The 8,764-nt window shown below is 43.1% G+C and overlaps 1 pseudogene; it reads right to left on the reverse strand.

Moving 5' to 3' along the window:
- Positions 1–3,394: 3,394 nt before the first annotated feature.
- On the reverse strand, positions 3,395–5,182 carry LOC110297477 (annotated as a pseudogene).
- Between the last annotated feature and the right edge of the window lie 3,582 nt (positions 5,183–8,764).

The raw sequence follows: 8,764 nt of genomic DNA on the forward strand, positions 1-8,764 counted from the left end.
TGGCCATGTTGTAGGAAGTGTGTCACTGGGGCATGAGGCCATGCTTTCCTCCATGATGACAATGGACCAAACCTCTGAATTGTAAACCAACCCCAGTTGAATGTTTCCTTTATAGAGTTGCCATGGTCATAGTGCCTCATCACAACAATAAACCCCTAAGACAGCTGGCTACAATGTTTGTGACAGGGTATGTGTTACAGGAGGTAAATCAGAAACCAGAGATGAACGTAATGATTAGCAGCAATTCCAATGTCATGAATATACAGGAGCCTAATACTTGGAACATAGCCTTAAGAAAATCCTGTCTACAGGCAAGTATTGTATTTTAGTATTAGAAATAAACTTTGTGATAGTTTTATTGGTTTGTTTAAACATCTACATTGTTACATACTGGAGAGACAGCTCAGCAGATAGGAGACAGTACTGATTTGCAGAGTGTCTGAGTTTGCTTCTCAGTACTCACATCAATGTCCTCTTCTGGTCTCTCTAGGCACCAGGCGTATACATGGTGCACATACATATATGCAGGCAAACACTCACACATGTAATTAAAATAAATATTTTCAAAATAGTGTGGGTAACTTTTTAAAATTACTATTACTGATTAGTATATATTATCGTGTGTGCTATCAGAGATCTGATGCAAGAAGATCAATACCCAGTAAAGAACACACATGCATATTATCAAAAATTTAGCAGACACTGTATAGCCTAGAAATTGAACTTTATTACATAGATCCTAAGTTCAGAAGCTGTTATTACATGATTGGGTACCTTAGACGAGTTAAGTCTTCTCTTCTCTTTGTGTGTGTGTGTGTGTATTTTAAATAGCAGTTTAAATTCTTGTATTTTAGCCTTTTTTCAAGCTGTAGTTGTACCAGGCAAACAAGCATGGAGTCATTATTCAATGTGTGATAGCATTTGTAAACAGCAATGAGGTGGAAAACTAATTAAATGTGGCTGGAAATTATAAATTAGTTAACGTTACCTCCAAGTTCTCTTGGTGAGTGGTTGAGGTAGGGTAAGCATGGAGGATCTTTAGGGAAAGACTTTTGCCTTTTGTAGAAAATGTGCCTAGGCCTCAAATTGGCAATAAAACTGTGTTTCAGGAACTTGGGCCAAAGCTCTCCTCTTGTTTCTTGGCAAATGTGCATTTGGCTGGTTTCAGAGAGTCTGCAACATTCCTATGTGATGTGTAGAAACTAAATCTGAAACGTTTATCACGTGTATTTATTCATTATTGTATGTATGCATAATGTAGGGGGTGGCGAGAGTACAACATATATATGTGGAGGTCAGAGAACAACTTTGGGAATCTATTCTCTCCCTCATCCTTTAGGTGGCTTTTGGGGATTGAATTCAGGTCTCCCAACTTGCATAACAAACATTTTTACCTCCTGAGCTACCTCACTAGCCCAGGTTTCAGTTCTTGTTTGAGGAAAACACACTGTATGGGGAAAAGACCTGAACCAACCTTTTTTATGATTCTATTCTGTTAAAGTATGCTGCAGTTAACTATAACCACTTTCTTTCTTTTTTTTTTTAAATTTGGAAGGAGTTTTTCACACATGTCCCACAAGGAAAATCCATTTTGAGCTTAAAATTGATTTTCACTTATGTTGTAACAGATTGTGTAATCCCTGCATCTAAAACACACTGCAGTCTGCCTACATTCAGGAGGCAAGTATCCATATCCAACCAGCAGTCTTGCTGCAGATTTTACACGGGAATTCGTTCTCATTTCCATCCTTCATCATCCCCCACTTCCTCAACCCCATTCCAAATTTTTCTTTCCAGAAACTAAGTTTGACCAATTCTTCCACCCCCGACCAACCATATGGCCAAAATCTAATCTGTTTTAACCTAAACCCTGAGCCAATGACACAGAATCTAGCACTAGAGGTTAGGCTATAGCATCCTGCTTTCTGTCTATAGAAAAGTGTTCAAGTTTAGTGAAAATAAAGTGAGAGTTGAATTAGGAATTTGGCAACCAAGAAGATTTGACATCCAAATATTTCAAAATATTTTTCCTTGCAGTAGAAATATGCTCTTTCTCTTCAACCTTATCATCACCCAAACAAGCAATGGCGTGAGAGACAGACAGACAGACAGACAGACAGACAGACAGACAGACAGACAGACAGACAGACAAAGACAGAGAGTTAAAAGAAGTAGCCCTTTCCTGCAGGAGGACAACTGTTTCCTAGGCTAGACATGAGGATAATGAATCTCTAAGCTTTGCCTCTCAAAAGTTCATATGGTGTGAGCTTCAGGGCAGTCAAGGGAATTTTTGGAAGTGGTAGAGGGAGGAAGACATGTCTCTCACAACTTGCCTGATATTTTAGCAACTTTGTGAAAATCCAGCTTCCTTCAAACGGCAAGAAAGACCACCCTGTATGATGTTTTCATTCTGTATAATCCTTTACATTCCCTGCCTCATGAATTCACATCACTGGATTCTGTGTCCACATGTCTGCTATGAAGAGACACCATGACCAAGGCAACTCTTATAAAGGACAACGTTCAACTGGGCCTGGTTTACTGGTTCTGAGGTTCAGTCCATTATCATCAAGGCAGGAGCATGCTTACCATGTTGTGTTCAGGCAGGCATGTTGTGAAAGGAGCTGAGAGTTCTGCATCTTGATCTGACTGCAGCCAGGAGAAACTGACTCTTCCTCATGGGGCAGAGCTTCAAAGCCCACCCCCACAGTGATGTGCTTCCTCCAACATGGCTACACCTACTCCAAAAGGCCATACCTCCTAATAATGCCACTTCCCTTGGGCCAAGCATGTTCAAACCACCACACCACACCATACATTGACTAGCTGGAATGATTTTCTATACCTGTAAACTGCTTGTCCAGGCCTGTTCCTGACCAGATCTTACACAGTAGGTGCTCAGGCTGGTGGGAGGGATTGGTGCCAACGGAAGACAGAATGTGCACTTATCGTGAAACTTAACAGGTGTTGGAGCCTCATTTGAAATGAGTGGAAGATGGATTTCAAAAGCTGTCAACACAAGGCCCAATAATCACCTCAAATTGCAAACATTTAGAGAGCTCTCTGTCAGCTGAAGAGATGTCTCCTGACATCTCTTAGGCTCTTTAGGCCCCACTTAATGACAAAGCAAGCATCTCTATATATTCCTTTGCTCCAACAAAAAGTGTACAGGGGATGAGACCAGAATGGGGATTGGAAGTTGATAGTGAATACCTTGAAGGGTAGGGTAGTTCTGGGTGGAGATACCTTTTGGTATCTAGAGAAAAATAAAAGAGAGGCTCTATTTCTCTGCTTCCAAAGTCAAGGCTCCAGATCTGAACACCAATGAACGTAATTATCTATTAGAACAATACCAAGCATTTAATATCAATGGATCTTGTTTAACATGTTTCGGCTTATTAATTTTATTTTTAAACAACTGTAAATGTACATTTTTATTACTGTCTTCCTTGTCCCCATTCAGTGAAGAAAATGAGCCAAAAGTAACCACACTTGTAAGAAAGAGGCAGGGGGGAAGCAGAGAAGAAATGGAATCGTAGCTAGCTCTTGGTGTGCTGGAGGTAACTTCTCACCGTATGAGTTGCTTTTATTGTTGCCATTTAACAGGAGCAAAATAGAGGCTTGAAACAGTTTTGTGACTTGTCTGGACTTGCTGAGCTAGTGACGAGAATGGAATTCAAACCCAAAGATATAGAATACCAATTCCCATGTCTCCATAGCAAGAGGGAAAACAGCTTCAATGTCTTTAAAAGCTCCAGGTTGTGCTGAAACGTTCGTACATTACTAACTCCAGCAAGCCTGGGACGATATCCTGGCTTGAGCACAGGTCCTTGCTGTGGACTGAGAAATGATGGGCCAAGCCTCAAAGCCAGCTGGAGATTACTAGCCAGGCACTGAACTACGCGAGGCTGCCTGGTGGAAGTTAAGCCTAGCAGGAAGTGCTTTGGAAAAGCTCCGGGTCCTGGAAGGGTAGATTTCTTGGTTCTCCATCCTCTGAAGTGGGAAGGGGTATGACTTGAACTCCTCCTTCAGAGAAAAGAATGGGTGACAGCAGCCCCAAGTCCTTCCTTCTACGTCCTCCCTTGGTCCTCCCTCTTCTGCGTGTGTTCTTTCTCCCCTGGTCGCATGTCATAGGCTTTGCTCCCTGGAGACAAGAGAATAACTGTCCTTCAGCATTTTCTACCATCGTGCCATAGACTCATTTTACAAATCTACTCAACTGATAGAGCAACCAAACAAATGAAATTAGCATTTTTACAGGTATGATTCGCTTGTTGACAGTTATACTTTTAAAATGTATTACTCCTTAATCCCTAGAGAAATTGGAGGAGGCTTCACTTAGAATAAGGACCGCACGTTGCTGATGATGTCAAACTCAGCAGTTTCAGGTGATGTGACTCACAGAGATCAGGGAAAAAGTATGTTAATTACCAAAGTTACAATTCTCTACTTATGGTCCTAGTATGGTTCTTTGTTTTTAAAGTCCCATCAGTTTAATAACAATTTTTTAAAGTAAAATTAAAAAGCCAAAATGAAAAACTGAGGGCGGGGAAATGGCCCCTAGGCAGGGACAAGAGGATCCCTGCTCATGGCACCAGGTTTGGCTGCAAGGTCTCCCAGAATTGCTGTTGCTAGGAGACTGGGGGACAGCAATTGTCCTGCGGGAGCCACGGTCATCCGAGTCAGTACCTTTTTAGTTCTTCAGGGGTATGGTCAGCTTCTGCATGCCCCGGATCTTATCTAGCAGGTCATTGATGAAGGCCTCAGTGGGTTTGTAACAGTCAACTAACAGCTCCTTGACTCTAGCAGCCCGGGTATCGTCGCTTTCCATGTCCAAGAGTTCGTCCACATCGATCTCGAGCTCTGGGATTTCCTCTTCCTTGCAGTCGTAGAGACTGGTGAGCTGTTCTAAGATCCAGTCGTCCAGGTTGAGGCGCTTCCGTAGCTCCTTGCGGTCGTACTTGACGACGATCTTATCTGGCCTCTGTGGCCGTCTCACCTGGTCATCTTTATCCGGGTTGTTCCCGGGGCCAGGGGTTTCACCTGGGGTCCCAGGGGGACTCTGGAAGTAGACTCGGGGCCCTGTGTTGGCACTGCCTGGCTCGGGGCCTGGATCAGTCAAAGCTGGCCCCCCCGAGGGGCCGCTGTCCGTCATGGCGGCCGCTGGGGCCACATATGAGCCTGCGCAGCTGCCTCCTGGACCCCCACCCCCACTCCTCCTCCCCGGCTGGTTGGCTCGTGGCTTCAGGCTCTGGCAGCTGCCCTAATGTGGTTCGTGATGTTCCCTACTAGGGAAATTGCCAAATGAATACCATAAATGAAGTATAAATGTTATACTGCGTGCAGTTGTTCTTGTTCATCATCATCATCATCACCACCATCATCATCATCCTCAACAGTAAGCTATACAAGCTGATAGCAAAAACAGGATGCCATGAGTATATTCAAAGATCCAGCAAAGACTTTAAGAATTTAAAAGCATCAAAAACTAAAGGTCAATTTGAATAAGAATTTGAGGAGATAGATAGGTAGGCCCTGGACATCCTATAACTTTCTCAAAAAGTTATGAATGATAGAGTATTAACAGTAGACAAAGAATTGCTGCAGGTTTGAAATAGAAAACTACCAAGAACCCCAATCAGCCTGGGCACCTGTGATGGCAAGTCTTGGATTCTGATCAAAACCAGAGAGTACTTCCGTGTTGCTCCTGCATCTGATGCTGCCCACTATGTGGAGTAGGTGGGTAAGGTTGCACCCTCAGCCTCGGCAGGATTGCTGGGCTGCTGAGTGCTAACATAAAATGGACGTGATTGTACTAGGAACTCTAGAAGGTCCGACACTCTTCTGTCATTCCTATACCTCCGCGAAGCTCATCTCTCACAGTAGTTCTCAGATAGTTTCTGTGTCACATAGTTCTGGTACCCCACAGGCCTGGCCACCATCTCTTCTTTTCTCACGGGCTCATAAAAACCAAGTTCCTTATCTCCTGGAAATCCAGCTTTCCAGATGGCAAAATCCCAACCAGAAGGGCTGCAAACAGAACAAGTAACTCTATTATTTAGCAGAGTCTCCAGGCCCCGTTGTGCTTTTAGAAGTTTCTTACTCAGAAATGTCCTTAGAGCTTTTTCAATACATGATTGGGCCAGAAATAAGAGAAAACATATTTTGCTGTGTGATTGGGAAGGTCAGCAACCTTGGTCCTATTTCCTTAGACCTGCCTTCCCCTCCCTACTCTCTCAATGTGGACATTAGGAGACTAAATTCTACTTTCCTTGGACAAGGCCTGAAACTCTTTCAGACTCTTGAACACCTTCTAGTGTGATAGAGCCCCACCTGGTCCTCTACCGTGCAGAGACTGATTGGCGGATTAGAATTTCCATGGTGTAACTCTGCAGGTACAAAGGCTAGATCCTTTATCTTGGGCTAGCTCTAGCCTTCTGGAACAGCTCGTTGTTGCCTTCCTCTGTGTTGGAATTAACATCTTGTGACTCATAGATAAAACCATGTAGAACCTTATTAACTTTTTATGCTACTAGCATCCACCAATCTAAAAGCTAAAGATGTCATAAGATGACATCTTGGGCCTCTAGGAAATCTTTCTCAACACCCAAACTGAAGAGACAGTCATTGTACAGCCTGGTGACTTCAGTTATCAATGATGGACCATACACTTGAACGTCACCGAGAGGACCTGCACGTGTTCTCAATGTGAGTAAGCATGGAAGTGAGTGCCTGTCAGCTCGCTTGACATTTTATGATGCATATGTATTTTTAAAAAATGTTGTATCCAATAGAGACGTGTAATTTTGTTTGTCAAGCATACAGTTGAAACATATATGAGGCTCTGTGATTGAAATGATTTGAAATACATGGATAGTTAGACTGTTCTCTGCAAATCCCTGAATGGTTTATTTATAACCTATCTTGTACAGTGAGTGGGAAGGGAAAGGAGTGGAAGGAGAGAGGGAGGGAGAAAGAGTGAGGGAGAGAGAGAGAGAGAGAGAGAGAGAGAGAGAGAGAGAGAGAGAGAGAGAGAGAGAGAGAGAGAGAGAGAGAGAGACATACCTGATCTGAATTAGACCTATGCTGACTCAGAGCTTCACATGAAACAATGAACAGAAAATGAAAGATAACCATGGAAGGTACATTATCCCTGCCTTCCCAGGCTGGAAGAAAACACCACATGAGACTCTATCTCCCAATGTACAAATTTTTAATACTAATTTTAAGACTTTTTTTGTGTGTGGCACTGTGCACCAAAATAACGTTAATTAGTATAAAACCATCCAATTCTATTACAATGGGCACAGTACTTTCAAGAGCTAATAGGGGGTTTGGGAGCCATAAAAAGGAAAAGAAAAGAGGCCATCTCTTTCATGAATTGCTGTGTAGAGATGGCTGCTGCTGGCTCTTTCAGCTCCTTTGTAGGTAATTCAACTGATAAAGAATTAGGCTCTGGCACACACAAAAGAATATCGATGCTACCCAACCTTTATGTAATAGAACATTTAGCACTAAAATAAGTTAAGCTGGGAAGGATGCTAGCAAAGCAAGTTACAGGTTTCTGGGAAGAAAAACGTAAGCCAACAGATGCCAATGTGACAGCTGTGAGGATGATCCCTGGGGCTCTTCTCTGCAGAGTCAGCAGGGAAGGACTCCTGCAAACCTGAATGAGTCTTCCTTTGGATCAGGAAAACCAAGGCTTCTACGTTGAATCAGGGGTAGAAATTTAACTCCTCCTCAAGTGGACTCCTCTGCATGTGGATAGGAAGATCTCAAGACGATCCATAAGGTCGGGTTATCGGTGTGGCATTTTGGGATAACGGCAATCAGGTTCGAGTTGAATCTGGTCTCAACTCAGAGAATAATTGCTGTGTTGCTTTGAGGCAATTTATTGTGTTGTCTTGGCTTCCCTTTATTGAAAACGGTAGAGACAAATGGAAGATTCCTCCAGGCATGTCCATATGAACAAAAGTCTGTCCTGGATCAATAAAAGCCTAAGAAGATAAGGAGCCAAGTGGTAGGCCAAAGCTTGGCTGGGGGACAAAGCAAGGGTGGCACGTTTAAAGAGAGCCATTTTAGAGACCTGGAATAGAATCAACGGGACACAAATAGGAAAAAGTTAAAGGGGTCAACATAAAAGCCATGCTTTCATCCTGTCAATGCAACGTATTCAGTAAGTGTTTGCTTCCTAGATCAGGTGCTTTGACAGACACAGTAGGAGGAAAGCAGGCTGATCTCCGACTCACAACCTTTAAATCCTTGCAAAGCAGACACAGGAAAGCAAATGAGAAACGACATGAGCCACGGGAGATTCATAGTTTTCCTGTTAGTTTGCTTTGCTTCCCATGTTTTCTGCAATGAACATGTGTTATATGTCTAATAAAAGTGTGTTTTAACATACAGATGTGCATTTATCATGTTGGTTTTACACAACTGCTTTTCGAGAGAGATGGCTACAGCAGATGAACTGTCTGGAAGAGCAGATGAAATGGTGTCTAAACACATAGCTGTAGTGAATACACTGAAGAGAGACAGGCACGCACATGAGCACCTCTTGCTAAAGGAATTTTTTTCTTTCTTTCTTTTCGGAGAAGCTTAAAAACCTAAGTCTGCATCCAGGCATGGTGGCGCACGCCTTTAATCCCAGCACTTGGGAGGCAGAGGCAGGCGGATTTCTGAGTTCGAGGCCAGCCTGGTCTACAAAGTGAAACCCTGTATCAACCGCTCCCCCCCCCAAAAAAAAACCCTAAGTCTGCTAAAG

This window comes from Mus caroli, chromosome 1 (assembly GCF_900094665.2).
Source record: "Mus caroli chromosome 1, CAROLI_EIJ_v1.1, whole genome shotgun sequence".
Lineage (NCBI taxonomy): Eukaryota > Metazoa > Chordata > Mammalia > Rodentia > Muridae > Mus > Mus caroli.